We start from the raw sequence: 22,311 nt of genomic DNA, 5'->3' as shown, positions 1-22,311 counted from the left end.
TAGTCTGTGTTTCTGTTCCCATCAATGGCCCTGAGAGGAGACCCACGATGACTCTGTGATGACTGAACAGCCACTCCTTTCAAAGCCACGTTCACTGGAGTGAAAAACAGAAGAGAAATCATGAATTGTGAACCTTATGTGCACTACATGGTAAATGGACTGCACTTATACAGCACCTTTATCCAAAGCGCTTTACAACAGCCTCTCATTCACACACCAATGTCGGCAAGGCACCGGCCCGCTCACTGGGAGCAATTTGGGGTTCAATGTCTTGCCCAAGGACACTTCGACATGTGGCCGGCCGGGACTCGAACCGCCAATCTACCAACCTTGCGATCATTAGAAGGCGGCTCTACCTCCTGCGCCACAGCCTCCCCTGAGCTGTGCACTGAGAGTCCACATTAAAGACTTGACCAATGTCATAACACTGCCATATCTGCTGGGTGAGGTACAACAGTGTACAAACACAGCAGCCAGATGTGTGAGCTGTTGTGACAGTAAAAGGACGTCCAACGGGATAAAACCACCATAAGACTGTAAATAAGTTTAATCATTTATTTATTCTAGTATAATTGTATGTACATTACATGAGAGAGAGAAAACATTTAATAAGATAATAGTTCATGGATAAAAAGTCAGATAGAAGTGTTAGTGTTTTAATCATAACTGTTGCAGAACATGAAGGTTTTTTAGTTTAGATTTAAGTAGTTTTAGGGTTTCGGGTTAGGGTTAGAGGAGGGGGGGACATCGGGTAGATGGTGAGTGCAAGTTAGTTAGTCTGAGTGGGTGTGTGTGAGTGTGTGAGTGGATGTGTGTGTGTATGTGTGTGTGTGTGGTCTCCTACCTTCTTGAAGATGGTTGTCATGGAGATGTGAGGTATGTTGTCGTCTGCGGCCTCCCCTGCTGGGCACACACACACACACACACACACACACAATCAGATTGTTCTTTCCAACAGGCTTATTAGACAGACTGTGTGTGTGTGTGTGTGTGTGTGTGTGTGTGTGTGTGTGTGTGTGAGTGACCTTTCATCAGGGTTCACGGGCACAATTGTATTGCTTTTGCTGCTGTAGTAGTACTGGTAGAACCCCTGCAGGGGGAGACAGAGTCACACAGTAGCAGTAGTGGTGTAGTCGTAGAGTAGTGTAGTGTAGTAGTAGTAGTAGTAGTAGTAGTAGTAGTAGTAGTAGTAGTAGTAGTAGTAGTAGTAGTAGTAGTAGTAGTAGTAGTAGTAGTAGTAGTAGTAGTAGTAGTAGTAGTAGTAGTAGTAGTAGTAGTTGTAGTAGTAGTAGTAGTAGTAGTAGTAGTAGTAGTAATAGTAGTAGTGTGGTATTATAGTAGTAGTGTAGTAGTGACACATAGTGATAATGATGGTAAGCTTAAGCTTCTCCCACTTTGATTTAAGCTCCTCCCACTTTGATTTAAGCTCCGCCCACTTTTACACAAGCTCCTCCCACTTTGATTTAAGCTCCTCCCACTTTGATTTAAGCTCATCCCACTTTGATTTAAGCTCCTCCCACTTTGACTTAAGCTCCGCCCACTTTGACTTAAGCTCCGCCCACTTTGACTTAAACTCATCCCACTTTGATTTAAGCTCCGCCCACTTTGACACAAGCTCCGCCCACTTTGATTTAAGCGCGTGAGCGTGCGTGCGCGTGCGTGCGTGTGCGTACGCGTGCGTGCACGTGTGTATGCGCGCGCGTGTGTACGTGCGTGTGCGCGCGCGTGTGTGTGCACGCGTACACACGCACACACACGCGCGAACACGCACACACGCGCACGCACACGCGCGCGCATACGCACGCACGCACGCGCACGTACACACGTACGCACACACGCGCGCGCACGCACACACACGCACGCACACACACGCGCACGCACACGTACACACACACACACACGCACACACACGCGCGCGCACGTGCGCACACACACGCGCACGCACACGCACACACACGCGCGCACGTGCGCGCACACATATACACACGCACGCGCACGCACGCGCGAACACGCACACACACGCACGCACACACGCGCGAACGTGCGCGCACACACGCGCACGCACGCGCGCACGCGCACACACACACGCATGCACACACGCGCGCGTACGCGCACGCGCGCGCACGCACACACACGCGCGCACACACGCGCGCACACACACACACGCGCGCACACACACACACACGCGCACACACACGCACACACACACGCGCGCACACGCACACACACGTACGCACACACGCGCGCACACACACACGCGCGCACACACACGCACGCACACACACACGCGCGCGCACACACACACACGCGCGCACACACGCGCGCACACACACACACGCGCGCACACACACACACACGCGCACACACACGCACACACACACGCGCGCACACGCACACACACGTACGCACACACGCGCGCACACACACACGCGCGCACACACACGCACGCACACACACACGCGCGCACACACGCGCGCACACGCACACACACGTACGCACACACGCGCGCACACACACACGCGCGCACACACACGCACGCACACACACACGCGCACACACGCGCGCACGTGCGCGCACACACGCGCACGCACACGTACACACACACGCGCGCGCACGTGCGCACACACACGCGCACGTGCGCGCACACACACGCGCACGCACACGCACGCGCACACGCGCGCGCACACGCACACACACGCGCGCACGTACGCGCGCGCACGCGCACACACACGCGCACGCGCGTGCGTACACACACGCGCACACACACGCACGCGCGCACACACACACACACGCGCGCACACACGCGCGCACACACACACACGCGCGCACACACACACACACGCGCACACACACGCACACACACACGCGCGCACACGCACACACACGTACGCACACACGCGCGCACACACACACGCGCGCACACACACGCACGCACACACACACGCGCGCACACACACGCGCGCGCGCACGCACACACACGCGCGCACACACGCGCGCACACGCACACACACGTACGCACACACGCGCGCACACACACACGCGCGCACACACACGCACGCACACACACACGCGCACACACGCGCGCACGTGCGCGCACACACGCGCACGCACACGTACACACACGTGCGCGCACACACACGCGCACGCGCACGCACGCGCACACTCGCGCACACACACACACGCGCGCGCACACACACGCGCGCGCACACACCCGCGAGCGCACGTGCGCGCGCACGTGCGCGCACGCACGCGCGTACGTACACACGCACGTGCGCGCACACACGCACGCGCGCACACGCACGCGCGAACGCTTAAGTCAAAGTGGGCGGATCTTAAGTCAAAGTGGGCGGAGCTTGTGTCAAAGTGGGCGGAGCTTAAGTCAAAGTGGGCGGAGCTTAAGTCAAAGCGGGAGGAGCTTAAGTCAAAGTGGGCGGAGCTTAAGTCAAAGTGGGAGGAGCTTAAGTCAAAGTGGGCACAACAACCACACACACACGCGCGCACACACACACGCACGCGCACACGAACGTACGCGCGCACACACGCACACGCACGCGCACGCGCACAAGCTCCGCCCACTTTGACTTAAGCTCCTCCCACTTTGACTTAAGCTCCTCCCACTTTGACTTAAGCTCCTCCCACACGCACACACACACGCATGCACACACGCGCGCGTACGCGCACGCGCGCGCACACACACACACGCGCGCACACACGCGCGCACACACACACACGCGCACACACACACACACGCGCACACACACGCACACACACACGCGCGCACACGCACACACACGTACGCACACACGCGCGCACACACACACGCGCGCACACACACGCACGCACACACACACGCGCGCGCACACACACACACGCGCGCACACACGCGCGCACACACACACACGCGCGCACACACACACACACGCGCACACACACGCACACACACACGCGCGCACACGCACACACACGTACGCACACACGCGCGCACACACACACGCGCGCACACACACGCACGCACACACACACGCGCGCACACACGCGCGCACACGCACACACACGTACGCACACACGCGCGCACACACACACACGCGCACACACACGCACGCACACACACGCGCACACACGCGCGCACGTGCGCGCACACACGCGCACGCACACGTACACACACACGCGCGCGCACGTGCGCACACACACGCGCACGTGCGCGCACACACACGCGCACGCACACACACGCGCACACACGCGCACGCGCGCACACTCGCGCACACACACACGCGCGCGCACACACACGCGCGCGCACACACCCGCGAGCGCACGTGCGCGCACACACACGCGCGCACGTACGCGCACGCACGCGCACACACACGCGCACGCGCGTACGTACACACACACGCACGTACGCGCACACGCGCACACACACGCACGCGCGCACACGCACACACACGCATGCGCACACGCGCGCGTACGCGCACGCGCGCGCGCACACACACACGCGCGCACACACGCGCGCACACACACACACGCGCGCACACACACACACACGCGCACACACACGCACACACACACGCGCGCACACGCACACACACGTACGCACACACGCGCGCACACACACACGCGCGCACACACACGCACGCACACACACACGCGCGCACACACACGCGCGCACACACGCGCGCACACGCACACACACGTACGCACACACGCGCGCACACACACACGCGCGCACACACACGCACGCACACACACACGCGCACACACGCGCGCACGTGCGCGCACACACGCGCACGCACACGTACACACACACGCGCGCGCACGTGCGCACACACACGCGCACGTGCGCGCACACACACGCGCACGCGCACACGCGCGCGCACGCACACACTCGCGCACACACACACACGCGCGCGCACACACACGCGCGCGCACACACCCGCGAGCGCACGTGCGCGCACACACACGCGCGCACGTACGCGCATGCACGCGCACACACACGCGCACGCGCGTACGTACACACGCACGTACGCGCACACGCGCACACGCACGCGCGCACGCTTAAGTCAAAGTGGGCGGACCTTAAGTCAAAGTGGGCGGAGCTTAAGTCAAAGTGGGCGGAGCTTAAGTCAAAGCGGGAGGAGCTTAAGTCAAAGTGGGCGGAGCTTAAGTCAAAGTGGGAGGAGCTTAAGTCAAAGTGGGCACAACAACCACACACACACGCGCGCACACACACACGCACGCGCACACGAACGTACGCGCGCACACACGCACACGCACGCGCACGCGCACAAGCTCCGCCCACTTTGACTTAAGCTCCTCCCACTTTGACTTAAGCTCCGCCCACTTTGACTTAAGCTCCGCCCACTTTGACTTAAGCTCCTCCCACTTTGATTTAAGCTCCTCCCACTTTGACTTAAGCTCCTCCCACTTTGACTTAAGCTCCGCCCACTTTGACTTAAGCTCCTCCCGCTTTGATTTAAGCTCCTCCCACTTTGATTTAAGCTCCTCCCACTTTGATTTAAGCTCCTCCCACTTTGACGTAAGCTCCTCCCACTTTGACTTAAGCTCCGCCCACTTTGACTTAAGCTCCTCCCGCTTTGATTTAAGCTCCTCCCACTTTGATTTAAGCTCCGCCCACTTTGACGTAAGCTCCTCCCACTTTGATTTAAGCTCCTCCCACTTTGATTTAAGCTCCGCCCACTTTGACTTAAGCTCCTCCCACTTTGACTTAAGCTCCGCCCACTTTGACTTAAGCTCCTCCCACTTAGACTTAAGCTCCTCCCACTTTGACTTAAGCTCCGCCCACTTTGACTTAAGCTCCTCCCACTTTGGCTTAAGCTCCTCCCACTTTGACTTAAGCTCCTCCCACTTTGACTTAAGCTCCTCCCACTTTGATTTAAGCTCCTCCCACTTTGACTTAAGCTCCACCCACTTTGACTTAAGCTCCTCCCACTTAGACTTAAGCTCCTCCCACTTTGACTTAAGCTCCGCCCACTTTGACTTAAGCTCCTCCCACTTTGACTTAAGCTCCTCCCACTTTGACTTAAGCTCCGCCCACTTTGACTTAAGCTCCACCCACTTTGATTTAAGCTCCTCCCACTTTGATTTAAGCTCCGCCCACTTTTACACAAGCTCCGCCCACTTTTACACAAGCTCCGCCCACTTTTACACAAGCTCCGCCCACTTTGCCTTAAGCTCCGCCCACTTTTACATAAGCTCCGCCCACTTTTACACACGCTCCGCCCACTTTGCCTTAAGCTCCGCCCACTTTTACACAAGCTCCGCCCACTTTTTCGCAAGCTCCGCCCACTTTTACACAAGCTCCGCCCACTTTGACTTAAGCTCCGCCCACTTTTACACAAGCTCCCTCCGGGCTAGGTTAAAGGACTTTAGCTCAGCAACCGTAAGTGCCACAGACACGGTTCAGATATTTTCCGAATCGGCTCGGGCCCGCCGAACACATATCCGAGCCCCGACTCGGTTGCGGCGCCCCCTGTGGCCAGAATTCATAACTCCCCTCCTAACTGTGAGCTAGAGGTCTGGTTTTCACATATGTCGAACATCTTGGTGAGACAAGTGTTTACCCAGAGTTTCGGCTTGATCGGCCATTCGTGGCCCAAACGGGGAGCTTTGACGTAAGTGCGAAATCCGTAATTAAAGGGGGCGCCACGGAGCGACCGTTTGAGCTAGCGCCTCGAAACTCGGGGCACGCGACCGGACCCCTGTGACGCTTCATCGTGCCGATTTTTGGGTGACTGGGACTTTCTGGCACCGATTTCTGTTTTTCATCCTAAAGCAATACTGTCTGTGCAACTGCGTACAGTCTAGGTAGGTCGTTTGTTGGCAAATGAAAGAAAATTGGAATTAATCAATTAAGCCACTCCCACTTTGACACAAGCTCCGCCCACTAAATGTCTAAGCCACTCCCACTCCCACTTAAGCTCCGCCCACTTTGACACAAGCTCCGCCCACTTTTGACACAAGCTCCGCCCACAATTTGAATTAATCAATTAAGCCACTCCCACTTAGACACAAGCTCCGCCCACTTTGATTTAAGCTCTGCCCACTTTGACTTAAGCTCCTCCCACTTTGATTTAAGCTCCGCCCACTTTGACTTAAGCTTCTCCCACTTTGATTTAAGCTCCTCCCACTTTGATTTAAGCTCCACCCACTTTTACACAAGCTCCTCCCACTTTGATTTAAGCTCCGCCCACTTTGACTTAAGCTCCTCCCACTTTGACTTAAGCTCCGCCCACTTTGATTTAAGCTCCGCCCACTTTGACTTAAGCTCCTCCCACTTTGATTTAAGCTCCTCCCACTTTGACTTAAGCTCCTCCCACTTTGATTTAAGCTCCTCCCACTTTGATTTAAGCTCCGCCCACTTTGACTTAAGCTCCTCCCACTTTGATTTAAGCTCCTCCCACTTTGATTTAAGCTCCGCCCACTTTGACTTAAGCTCCTCCCACTTTGATTTAAGCTCCTCCCACTTTGACTTAAGCTCCTCCCACTTTGATTTAAGCTCCTCCCACTTTGATTTAAGCTCCGCCCACTTTGACTTAAGCTCCTCCCACTTTGATTTAAGCTCCTCCCACTTTGATTTAAGCTCCGCCCACTTTGACTTAAGCTCCTCCCACTTTGATTTAAGCTCCGCCCACTTTGACTTAAGCTCCGCCCACTTTGACTTAAGCTCCTCCCACTTTGATTTAAGCTCCGCCCACTTTGACTTAAGCTCCGCCCACTTTGATTTAAGCTCCTCCCACTTTGATTTAAGCTCCTCCCACTTATACACAAGCTCCTCCCACTTTGATTTAAGCTCCTCCCACTTTGATTTAAGCTCCGCCCACTTTGACTTAAGCTCCGCCCACTTACACACAAGCTCCTCCCACTTTGATTTAAGCTCCGCCCACTTTGACCTAAGCTCATCACACTTTGATTTAAGCTCCGCCCACTTTGATTTAAGCTCCGCCCACTTTGACTTAAGCTCCTCCCACTTTTACACAAGCTCCTCCCACTTTGATTTAAGCTCCGCCCACTTTGACTTAAGCTCATCCCACTTTGATTTAAGCTCCGCCCACTTTGACTTAAGCTCATCACACTTTGATTTAAGCTCCGCCCACTTTGATTTAAGCTCCGCCCACTTTTACACAAGCTCCTCCCACTTTGATTTAAGCTCCGCCCACTTTGACTTAAGCTCCTCCCACTTTGATTTAAGCTCCGCCCACTTTGACTTAAGCTCCGCCCACTTACACACAAGCTCCTCCCACTTTGATTTAAGCTCCGCCCACTTTGACCTAAGCTCATCACACTTTGATTTAAGCTCCGCCCACTTTGATTTAAGCTCCTCCCACTTTGACTTAAGCTCCTCCCACTTTTACACAAGCTCCTCCCACTTTGATTTAAGCTCCGCCCACTTTGACTTAAGCTCCTCCCACTTTGATTTAAGCTCCGCCCACTTTGACTTAAGCTCCGCCCACTTTGGCTTAAGCTCCGCCCACTTTGACTTAAGCTCCTCACACTTTGATTTAAGCTCTGCCCACTTTGACTTAAGCTCCTCCCACTTTGATTTAAGCTCCTCCCACTTTGACTTAAGCTCCTCCCACTTTGATTTAAGCTCCGCCCACTTTGACTTAAGCTCCTCCCACTTTGATTTAAGCTCCTCCCACTTTGATTTGATTTAACATACAGCTCATTAACATACACACACAGACACACGTATACACACACAGAGACACACACAGCTAATTAACATACAGCTAATTAACATACAGCTAATTAACATACAGCTCATTAACATACAGCTCATTAGCATGAAGCTCATTAACATACAGCTCATTAACATGAAGGTAATTAACATACAGCTCATTAGCATGAAGCTCATTAGCATGAAGCTCATTAACATAACACACACGTATACACACACAGAGACACACACAGCTAATTAACATACAGCTCATTAACATACAGCTCATTAGCATGAAGCTCATTAACATGAAGCTCATTCACATACAGCTCATTAACATACACACACACAGACACACGTATACACACACACAGCTAATTAACATACAGCTAATTAACATACAGCTAATTAACATACAGCTCATTAACATACAGCTCATTAGCATGAATCTCATTCACATACAGCTCATTAACATACACACACAGACACACGTATACACACATAGAGACACACACAGCTAATTAACATACAGCTCATTAACATACAGCTCATTAGCATGAATCTCATTAACATGAAGCTCATTAACATACAGCTCATTAACATACAGCTCATTAACATACACACACAGACACACGTATACACACACAGAGACACACACAGCTAATTAACATACAGCTCATTAGCATGAATCTCATTAACATGAAGCTCATTAACATACAGCTCATTAACATACAGCTCATTAACATACACACACAGACACACGTATACACACACAGAGACACACACACAGCTAATTAACATACAGCTCATTAACATACAGCTCATTAACATACAGCTCATTAACATACAGCTCATTAACATACATATACACATACTCATACACACACATCCACACATACTCATATCCACATACTCATACACACACATCCACACACATACTCATACACACACATCCACACACATATACACATACTCACACATCCACACACATACTCATACACACATCCACACATACTCATACACACACATCCACACTCATACACATCCACATATATATACACACACACATCCAGTCACACGGTGAGACACATTGAATGTAGACATCCAGTCACACACGCGCACAGACACGTCCAGCAGGTCTGATAATGGTCTGACTGGATTCGCCTCGAAGAGTAGATGTTCTTTGGTGTGTTTGGTGTCCAAAACGGTCATTGCATTCCCCCATAGAGACTCGGGCCGGTAGACGCACTGACACATAACTGACACACTGACACACACTGACACAGAAGAAAAAAAAAAAAAAAAAAAAATATTTTGAGGCGGGATTTTCAAAAAATATATTTTCAAAAGGGAAAATTCCTCTCTCTCTCTCTCTGGACTGAGCCCAGGAATTATTTGCCGCTGCGCATGCCTTTTTTTTTTTTCTTCCTGTTTGTCCTTCACATTGAAAAGTGCAAATTGACCTGCCCGCCTGGGATTCGAACCCAGGACTACAAAGTCTACCTTGCGGCAGACTTACACACTGAGCTAACGAGCCAGTCATACAAACATATAAAAAAAAAAAATCTCGACATATACTGGCCAGTGTGGAATCGCGGACATTGGTTGTCAGAGAATAGAATCCTATTATCCGATTCCTCTCTTCCTCTAGAATGACCTGTCGTCATTGTCGTTGTCTCCGTGTGTCTGTGTGTGTCTGTCTTTATTGAAATTGACAAGAAATGATGGAACACGGCTCCACGCGGGCCTCGATACTAGGTGGCTGCACGTCTCTCTCTCTGTCTGTGTGAGGGACTTCCGTATTAGCGGTGTTAGCTTAGCAATCTCGTTGTGTTTTAACTTCAGTTTAACATGACTTCCCGGGGTCGTAGAGGGCTGGGGTTAGGCTTCAAATGACCGTGTAGATCTAATGGACCTACTCAGCAACATCTTGTGTTTATACTCCCTTCACAGCCACTGTTATACGTCCCGTAGTGTGACTCTTACCGGGGTTAATAACGTATGGTTCCCCGCGGGTTAGGAGAACAATTCCAACACCCCCGGATAGACCAGAGGACAGGGAATCTAAAACCATTTGAATGGTGTCTCTACGACCTTCCTATCACCCCCCCCCATCATCATCATCATCATCTCATCATCACACACACAGGCCACAGGCCACTTCCACTTACCACCACTGGAGGGAGACAGACACATATACCTGAGTGAGCCTGGTGAGACAACTAGCGCTAAAAGCCGTTGATGACTGAACAGCCACTCTTCCAAACGCCACGTTTACTGGAGTGAAAGACAGAAGAGAGATCATGAATTGTGCACGGAGAGTCCACGTTAAGACCTAGAGGGGCTCTAGCTTCATATCACAACATGTAGATAAGACATACTGTATTCCCACTGTAGCAAAGATCGTTGGTTTAATAAACGCTGCTCGTTCTTATAATTATAATAACACATTAGACTTGTATAGTGCTTTTCTAGACACTCAAAGACGCTTTACAAACTGAAAAGATCGAGTAGTAATAATAAAAAGAAACAAAAAAGGTAAATAGAAGAAAGTATAGGGGCCTAATTAAGGTAGTGCTGTGGACACATGGGAAGGGGGAAGGTTGACTGGTGAATACAAGTACATGTACTAACATTTAGTGCCAAATACTTCCACTTCACACAGAGTAAGGAACTCTGTCTTGTCGGGGATAACCACACTGACATAGCGCCCCTCCATGCCATTACACTGGAAGGTGTAGACGCTTTCTCCTGTGATATCGGGTATGACAGCGCATCTGAGAGACAGGATGAATATCAATAACAGTTCAACAATACTTTAAAAGACAAAAATTCACTGGTATGGATAAGAACAAAAGATGTATTCTAATAGTTGAAGTCTTCTGCACTTAGCAGGAGGAAATGCTGCATGAGTCACCTGGGATTGTTGTTGTCCAGTGAGTTACCAATACGAATCTCAGCCCCTTTAAGCCTGTCAGCACAGCAGTCTTCTCTATTGGTGATGGTCAGAGTATCGACGTTGTACACATCCAGCAGGTCCAATCTCCACCAGGGGTTGGCCTCCTTCCGTGTGTGGGTGCAGGACTTTTGACGATAGTCTGTGTTTCTGTTCCCATCAATGGCCCTGAGAGGAGACCCACGATGACTCTGTGATGACTGAACAGCCACTCCTTTCAAAGCCACGTTCACTGGAGTGAAAAACAGAAGAGAAATCATGAATTGTGAACCTTATGTGCACTACATGGTAAATGGACTGCACTTATACAGCACCTTTATCCAAAGCGCTTTACAACAGCCTCTCATTCACACACCAATGTCGGCAAGGCACCGGCCCGCTCACTGGGAGCAATTTGGGGTTCAATGTCTTGCCCAAGGACACTTCGACATGTGGCCGGCCGGGACTCGAACCGCCAATCTACCAACCTTGCGATCATTAGAAGGCGGCTCTACCTCCTGCGCCACAGCCTCCCCTGAGCTGTGCACTGAGAGTCCACATTAAAGACTTGACCAATGTCATAACACTGCCATATCTGCTGGGTGAGGTACAACAGTGTACAAACACAGCAGCCAGATGTGTGAGCTGTTGTGACAGTAAAAGGACGTCCAACGGGATAAAACCACCATAAGACTGTAAATAAGTTTAATCATTTATTTATTCTAGTATAATTGTATGTACATTACATGAGAGAGAGAAAACATTTAATAAGATAATAGTTCATGGATAAAAAGTCAGATAGAAGTGTTAGTGTTTTAATCATAACTGTTGCAGAACATGAAGGTTTTTTAGTTTAGATTTAAGTAGTTTTAGGGTTTCGGGTTAGGGTTAGAGGAGGGGGGGACATCGGGTAGATGGTGAGTGCAAGTTAGTTAGTCTGAGTGGGTGTGTGTGAGTGTGTGAGTGGATGTGTGTGTGTATGTGTGTGTGTGGTCTCCTACCTTCTTGAAGATGGTTGTCATGGAGATGTGAGGTATGTTGTTGTCTGCGGCCTCCCCTGCTGGGCACACACACACACACACACACACACACATACACGGTCACACACACACACAATCAGATTGTTCTTTCCAACAGGCTTATTAGACAGACTGTGTGTGTGTGTGTGTGTGTGTGTGTGTGTGTGTGTGTGAGTGACCTTTCATCAGGGTTCACGGGCACAATTTTATTGCTTTTGCTGCTGTAGTAGTACTGGTAGAACCCCTGCAGGGGGAGACAGAGTCACACAGTAGCAGTAGTGGTGTAGTCGTAGAGTAGTGTAGTGTAGTAGTAGTAGTAGTAGTAGTAGTAGTAGTAGTAGTAGTAGTAGTAGTAGTAGTAGTAGTAGTAGTAGTAGTAGTAGTAGTAGTAGTAATAGTAGTAGTGTGGTATTATAGTAGTAGTGTAGTAGTGACACATAGTGATAATGATGGTAAGCTTAAGCTTCTCCCACTTTGATTTAAGCTCCTCCCACTTTGATTTAAGCTCCGCCCACTTTTACACAAGCTCCTCCCACTTTGATTTAAGCTCCTCCCACTTTGATTTAAGCTCATCCCACTTTGATTTAAGCTCCTCCCACTTTGACTTAAGCTCCGCCCACTTTGACTTAAGCTCCGCCCACTTTGACTTAAACTCATCCCACTTTGATTTAAGCTCCGCCCACTTTGACACAAGCTCCGCCCACTTTGATTTAAGCGCGTGAGCGTGCGTGCGCGTGCGTGCGTGTGCGTACGCGTGCGTGCACGTGTGTATGCGCGCGCGTGTGTACGTGCGTGTGCGCGCGCGTGTGTGTGCACGCGTACACACGCACACACACGCGCGAACACGCACACACGCGCACGCACACGCGCGCGCATACGCACGCACGCACGCGCACGTACACACGTACGCACACACGCGCGCGCACGCACACACACGCACGCACACACACGCGCACGCACACGTACACACACACACGCACACACACGCGCGCGCACGTGCGCACACACACGCGCGCACGTGCGCGCACACATATACACACGCACGCGCACGCACGCGCGAACACGCACACACGCGCGAACGTGCGCGCACGCACGCGCACGCACGCGCACGCACGCGCGCACACGCACACACACACGCATGCACACACGCGCGCGTACGCGCACGCGCGCGCACACACACACACACGCGCGCACACACGCGCGCACACACACACGCGCGCACACACACACACACGCGCACACACACGCACACACACACGCGCGCACACGCACACACACGTACGCACACACGCGCGCACACACACACGCGCGCACACACACGCGCGCACACACACACGCGCACACACACGCGCGCACACACACACACGCGCGCACACACACACACACACACACGCGCGCACACGCACACACACGTACGCACACACGCGCGCACACACACACGCGCGCACACACACGCACGCACACACACACGCGCGCACACACACGCGCGCGCGCGCGCACGCACACACACGCGCGCGCACACGCGCGCACACGCACACACACGTACGCACACACGCGCGCACACACACACGCGCGCACACACACGCACGCACACACACACGCGCACACACGCGCGCACGTGCGCGCACACACGCGCACACACGCGCGCACGTGCGCGCACACACGCGCACGCACACGTACACACACACGCGCGCGCACGTGCGCACACACACGCGCACGTGCGCGCACACACACGCGCACGCACACACACGCGCACGCACGCGCACACACACGCGCACGCGCGTACGTACACACGCACGTACGCACGCACGCACGCACGCGCGCACACGCACGCGCGCACGCTTAAGTCAAAGTGGGCGGATCTTAAGTCAAAGTGGGCGGAGCTTGTGTCAAAGTGGGCGGAGCTTAAGTCAAAGTGGGCGGAGCTTAAGTCAAAGCGGGAGGAGCTTAAGTCAAAGTGGGCGGAGCTTAAGTCAAAGTGGGAGGAGCTTAAGTCAAAGTGGGCACAACAACCACACACACACGCGCGCACACACACACGCACGCGCACACGAACGTACGCGCGCACACACGCACACGCACGCGCACGCGCACAAGCTCCGCCCACTTTGACTTAAGCTCCTCCCACTTTGACTTAAGCTCCGCCCACTTTGACTTAAGCTCCTCCCGCTTTGATTTAAGCTCCTCCCACTTTGATTTAAGCTCCGCCCACTTTGACTTAAGCTCCGCCCACTTTGACTTAAGCTCCGCCCACTTTGATTTAAGCTCCTCCCACTTTGACTTAAGCTCCTCCCACTTTGACTTAAGCTCCGCCCACTTTGACTTAAGCTCCTCCCGCTTTGATTTAAGCTCCTCCCACTTTGATTTAAGCTCCTCCCACTTTGATTTAAGCTCCTCCCACTTTGACGTAAGCTCCTCCCACTTTGACTTAAGCTCCGCCCACTTTGACTTAAGCTCCTCCCGCTTTGATTTAAGCTCCTCCCACTTTGATTTAAGCTCCGCCCACTTTGACTTAAGCTCCGCCCACTTTGACTTAAGCTCCGCCCACTTTGACTTAAGCTCCTCCCACTTTGATTTAAGCTCCTCCCACTTTGACTTAAGCTCCTCCCACTTTGACTTAAGCTCCGCCCACTTTGACTTAAGCTCCTCCCGCTTTGATTTAAGCTCCTCCCACTTTGATTTAAGCTCCTCCCACTTTGATTTAAGCTCCTCCCACTTTGACGTAAGCTCCTCCCACTTTGACTTAAGCTCCGCCCACTTTGACTTAAGCTCCTCCCACTTTGATTTAAGCTCCTCCCACTTTGATTTAAGCTCCGCCCACTTTGACTTAAGCTCCTCCCACTTTGATTTAAGCTCCTCCCACGTTGATTTAAGCTCCTCCCACTTTGATTTAAGCTCCGCCCACTTTGACTTAAGCTCCTCCCACTTTGACTTAAGCTCCGCCCACTTTGACTTAAGCTCCTCCCACTTAGACTTAAGCTCCTCCCACTTTGACTTAAGCTCCGCCCACTTTGACTTAAGCTCCTCCCACTTTGGCTTAAGCTCCTCCCACTTTGACTTAAGCTCCTCCCACTTTGACTTAAGCTCCTCCCACTTTGACTTAAGCTCCTCCCACTTTGACTTAAGCTCCGCCCACTTTGACTTAAGCTCCTCCCACTTAGACTTAAGCTCCTCCCACTTTGATTTAAGCTCCTCCCACTTTGACTTAAGCTCCTCCCACTTTGATTTAAGCTCCGCCCACTTAGACTTAAGCTCCTCCCACTTTGACTTAAGCTCCGCCCACTTTGACTTAAGCTCCTCCCACTTTGACTTAAGCTCCACCCACTTTGACTTAAGCTCCTCCCACTTTGATTTAAGCTCCTCCCACTTTGACTTAAGCTCCACCCACTTTGACTTAAGCTCCTCCCACTTAGACTTAAGCTCCTCCCACTTTGACTTAAGCTCCGCCCACTTTGACTTAAGCTCCTCCCACTTTGACTTAAGCTCCTCCCACTTTGACTTAAGCTCCGCCCACTTTGACTTAAGCTCCACCCACTTTGATTTAAGCTCCTCCCACTTTGATTTAAGCTCCGCCCACTTTTACACAAGCTCCGCCCACTTTTACACAAGCTCCGCCCACTTTTACACAAGCTCCGCCCACTTTGCCTTAAGCTCCGCCCACTTTTACATAAGCTCCGCCCACTTTTACACACGCTCCGCCCACTTTGCCTTAAGCTCCGCCCACTTTTACACAAGCTCCGCCCACTTTTTCGCAAGCTCCGCCCACTTTTACACAAGCTCCGCCCACTTTGACTTAAGCTCCGCCCACTTTTACACAAGCTCCCTCCGGGCTAGGTTAAAGGACTTTAGCTCAGCAACCGTAAGTGCCACAGACACGGTTCAGATATTTTCCGAATCGGCTCGGGCCCGCCGAACACATATCCGAGCCCCGACTCGGTTGCGGCGCCCCCTGTGGCCAGAATTCATAACTCCCCTCCTAGCTGTGAGCTAGAGGTCTGGTTTTCACATATGTCGAACATCTTGGTGAGACAAGTGTTTACCCAGAGTTTCGGCTTGATCGGCCATTCGTGGCCCAAACGGGGAGCTTTGACGTAAGTGCGAAATCCGTAATTAAAGGGGGCGCCACGGAGCGACCGTTTGAGCTAGCGCCTCGAAACTCGGGGCACGCGACCGGACCCCTGTGACGCTTCATCGTGCCGATTTTTGGGTGACTGGGACTTTCTGGCACCGATTTCTGTTTTTCATCCTAAAGCAATACTGTCTGTGCAACTGCGTACAGTCTAGGTAGGTCGTTTGTTGGCAAATGAAAGAAAATTGGAATTAATCAATTAAGCCACTCCCACTTTGACACAAGCTCCGCCCACTAAATGTCTAAGCCACTCCCACTCCCACTTAAGCTCCGCCCACTTTGACACAAGCTCCGCCCACTTTTGACACAAGCTCCGCCCACAATTTGAATTAATCAATTAAGCCACTCCCACTTAGACACAAGCTCCGCCCACTTTGATTTAAGCTCCGCCCACTTTGACTTAAGCTCCTCCCACTTTGATTTAAGCTCCGCCCACTTTGACTTAAGCTTCTCCCACTTTGATTTAAGCTCCTCCCACTTTGATTTAAGCTCCGCCCACTTTTACACAAGCTCCTCCCACTTTGATTTAAGCTCCGCCCACTTTGACTTAAGCTCCTCCCACTTTGACTTAAGCTCCGCCCACTTTGATTTAAGCTCCGCCCACTTTGACTTAAGCTCCTCCCACTTTGATTTAAGCTCCTCCCACTTTGACTTAAGCTCCTCCCACTTTGAGTTAAGCTCCGCCCACTTTGACTTAAGCTCCTCCCACTTTGATTTAAGCTCCTCCCACTTTGACTTAAGCTCCTCCCACTTTGATTTAAGCTCCTCCCACTTTGATTTAAGCTCCGCCCACTTTGACTTAAGCTCCTCCCACTTTGATTTAAGCTCCTCCCACTTTGATTTAAGCTCCGCCCACTTTGACTTAAGCTCCTCCCACTTTGATTTAAGCTCCGCCCACTTTGACTTAAGCTCCGCCCACTTTGACTTAAGCTCCTCCCACTTTGATTTAAGCTCCGCCCACTTTGACTTAAGCTCCGCCCACTTTGATTTAAGCTCCTCCCACTTTGATTTAAGCTCCTCCCACTTATACACAAGCTCCTCCCACTTTGATTTAAGCTCCTCCCACTTTGATTTAAGCTCCGCCCACTTTGACTTAAGCTCCGCCCACTTACACACAAGCTCCTCCCACTTTGATTTAAGCTCCGCCCACTTTGACCTAAGCTCATCACACTTTGATTTAAGCTCCGCCCACTTTGATTTAAGCTCCGCCCACTTTGACTTAAGCTCCTCCCACTTTTACACAAGCTCCTCCCACTTTGATTTAAGCTCCGCCCACTTTGACTTAAGCTCATCCCACTTTGATTTAAGCTCCGCCCACTTTGACTTAAGCTCCGCCCACTTTGACTTAAGCTCATCACACTTTGATTTAAGCTCCGCCCACTTTGATTTAAGCTCCTCCCACTTTGATTTAAGCTCCGCCCACTTTTACACAAGCTCCTCCCACTTTGATTTAAGCTCCGCCCACTTTGACTTAAGCTCCTCCCACTTTGATTTAAGCTCCGCCCACTTTGACTTAAGCTCCGCCCACTTACACACAAGCTCCTCCCACTTTGATTTAAGCTCCGCCCACTTTGACCTAAGCTCATCACACTTTGATTTAAGCTCCGCCCACTTTGATTTAAGCTCCTCCCACTTTGACTTAAGCTCCTCCCACTTTTACACAAGCTCCTCCCACTTTGATTTAAACTCCGCCCACTTTGACTTAAGCTCCTCCCACTTTGATTTAAGCTCCGCCCACTTTGACTTAAGCTCCGCCCACTTTGGCTTAAGCTCCGCCCACTTTGACTTAAGCTCCTCACACTTTGATTTAAGCTCTGCCCACTTTGACTTAAGCTCCTCCCACTTTGATTTAAGCTCCTCCCACTTTGACTTAAGCTCCTCCCACTTTGATTTAAGCTCCTCCCACTTTGATTTAAGCTCCGCCCACTTTGACTTAAGCTCCTCCCACTTTGATTTAAGCTCCTCCCACTTTGATTTGATTTAACATACAGCTCATTAACATACACACACAGACACACGTATACACACACAGAGACACACACAGCTAATTAACATACAGCTAATTAACATACAGCTAATTAACATACAGCTCATTAACATACAGCTCATTAGCATGAAGCTCATTAACATACAGCTCATTAACATGAAGGTGATTAACATACAGCTCATTAGCATGAAGCTCATTAGCATGAAGCTCATTAACATAACACACACACGTATACACACACAGAGACACACACAGCTAATTAACATACAGCTCATTAACATACAGCTCATTAGCATGAAGCTCATTAACATGAAGCTCATTCACATACAGCTCATTAACATACACACACAGACACACGTATACACACACACAGCTAATTAACATACAGCTAATTAACATACAGCTCATTAACATACAGCTCATTAGCATGAATCTCATTCACATACAGCTCATTAACATACACACACAGACACACGTATACACACATAGAGACACACACAGCTAATTAACATACAGCTCATTAACATACAGCTCATTAGCATGAATCTCATTAACATGAAGCTCATTAACATACAGCTCATTAACATACAGCTCATTAACATACACACACAGACACACGTATACACACAGAGACACACACAGCTAATTAACATACAGCTCATTAGCATGAATCTCATTAACATGAAGCTCATTAACATACAGCTCATTAACATACAGCTCATTAACATACACACACAGACACACGTATACACACACAGAGACACACACACAGATAATTAACATACAGCTCATTAACATACAGCTCATTAACATACAGCTCATTAACATACATAAGCATACACATACATATACGCATACTCATACACACACCCACACATACTCATATCCACATACACACACATCCACACACATACTCATACACACACATCCACACACATATACACATACTCACACATCCACACACATACTCATCCACACATCCACATACACACACATCCACACTCATCCACATATATATACACACACACATCCAGTCACACGGTGAGACACATTGAATGTAGACATCCAGTCACACACGCGCACAGACACGTCCAGCAGGTCTGATAATGGTCTGACTGGATTCGCCTCGAAGAGTAGATGTTCTTTGGTGTGTTTGGTGTCCAAAACGGTCATTGCATTCCCCCATAGAGACTCGGGCCGGTAGACGCACTGACACAGAAGAAAAAAAAAAAAAAAAAAAAATAATATTTTGAGGCGGGATTTTCAAAAAATATATTTTCAAAAGGGAAAATTCCTCTCTCTCTCTCTCTCTCTCTCTCTCTCTCTGGACTGAGCCCAGGAATTATTTGCCGCTGCGCATGCCTTTTTTTTTTTCCTTCCTGTTTGTCCTTCACATTGAAAAGTGCAAATTGACCTGCCCGCCTGGGATTCGAACCCAGGACTACAAAGTCTACCTTGCGGCAGACTTACACACTGAGCTAACGAGCCAGTCATACAAACATATAAAAAAAAAAAATCTCGACATCTACTGGCCAGTGTGGAATCGCGGACATTGGCTGTCAGAGAATAGAATCCTATTATCCCATTTCTCTCTTCCTCTAGAATGACCTGTCGTTGTCTGTGTGTGTCTGTGTGTGTCTGTCTTTATTGAAATTGACAAGAAATGATGGACAATGACTCCACGCGGGGCTCGATCCTGGGTGGCTGCACGTCTCTCTCTCTGTCTGTCTTCTGAGACACAGGAGGGACTTCCGCATTAGCGGTGTTAGCTTAGCAATCTCGTTGTGTTTTAACTTCAGTTTAACATGACTTCCCGGGGTCGTAGAGGGCTGGGGTTAGGCTTCAAATGACCGTGTAGATCTGGAGGGGCGATAGATGGAAGACATGCGGTACAGTGTGTGAGTCTGTGTATGTGCAAGGGGACCAAGGCTGACTCCTAGGGACCTGTATGTGTATTTTCTCACCACCCTTCTTGTGCTGAGGTCTGTGTCAGGTATTGTGGTGTTTCTAGGTCACCATAAGTTTGTGTGGACAGACCAAATGATACATTTAAAAAGTGGAGACCTCCACTGTCCTGTCTTGAATTTACTGAAAGCCTCCTAGCACTAAAATCACCGTTAACCATTTGCCCACAATGGACTTGAGAGTCTTAGTGCTGTGATGCTTTAGAGAAACGTACCCGTTGGGTTTAGTGTGATTGGCACTGAGAACAAATAGTAAATGAGATGAGGAGACAGTGGTTTGGTTTCCCAATGTCAACTTGATCAGGTCAGTAACACTCCTGTAGGTTAGATATTTAGATGGTTATTATGAATAATTAGATCTCAGTACATAATACAGTTCTTTGTCAAGAATGGTCTGAAATAAAAGCCTGTATTTACCTTGATGTATTCTCTCAATGCTTTCAATTGCGTAGAGTCCTAATCTGTTAGAGTGCAGGGAAATCCCTCGGGCCCAACTTGAATACTTTAAAGAAGTGGCCTTGCACCTAAGTACCTACCAACAGATAGAACCCAGGGCCCAGTTGTTCAAAACGTTTCATCTGGATCAGAATGATCCTGATTCTGTTTTGCTATCCAGGATCATTTAGGATATATATAGGGTCTATTTGGTTGATTTCGAGCCGTATAGGGGAAATCAGCTAGCTCGATCTGATCCAGATTAAAGGTTTTGAACAACAGGGCCCAGGAGATGGATATAACTGACACCATAGTGACTGGCTGACTCATTTGTACCATTACTACATAACATCCTAAATGAGTATAATACTGATCATAACAGAATCACGATTGAACAAAATATAATCATCATGACATGGTTATACTGACTTATACTTGTTACATTTACATTTGAACCATCTAGCAGATGGTTTTATCCTCAACTACTAGAGATTACAGGGACAGTCTCCCTGGAGTGAAATAGGGCTAAATGCCCTAGTGGCGTTCCCAAGTTACCCCAGGCTACACTAGTGGTGGTGTTCAGTGTCCAGTTGGGATTTTAACTCATGACCTTCTGATCACCATCATAGGGAATATCATAACAGATGAGAAATCTGTCCCCTCACAAATCCACCAGTTGTGTGTGCTGATGTCATGTACTATGTACTGACTACTTTTAATTAGCAAATCAATCAAACTAGTTAAATTATAACTTTCTTTATGATCATGACCTTTATGACCTGGCTGAAAGATAAATATAGTCTAAATAAAATTGTGTTCAGTTGGTCTTGGGTACCTTTAATGGATCAGTGTGAGGGACAGTCAACAATTGTACAAACAAACGATTTGATAATGTAACTTATTATGAGTAGATATTAAGCCACAATTCGTCATCTGGTACTATCAATAGTTGGAACGTTCAGGTGAACACATTTACATTTACATTCATACAGTTACATTTACACTTTTCAAAAACATTCATGAATCATAATGTGCAATGTATACAGACATCTTTATTCAGAAATGATCTAATGATTATGCTATACTAGTTTCCAGCCTGTGCAATTGATTTTCTGTTTAGTCAACTGTTAGTAGCTTTAGTCAATGTTAAAAAGAGTGACAGTTTCTCTTT

This window comes from Nansenia antarctica (genome assembly GCF_963989245.1).
Source record: "Nansenia antarctica genome assembly, chromosome: 14".
In the NCBI taxonomy this organism is placed as follows: Eukaryota; Metazoa; Chordata; class Actinopteri; order Argentiniformes; family Microstomatidae; genus Nansenia; species Nansenia antarctica.
Note: the sequence above shows the minus strand (reverse complement) of the source record.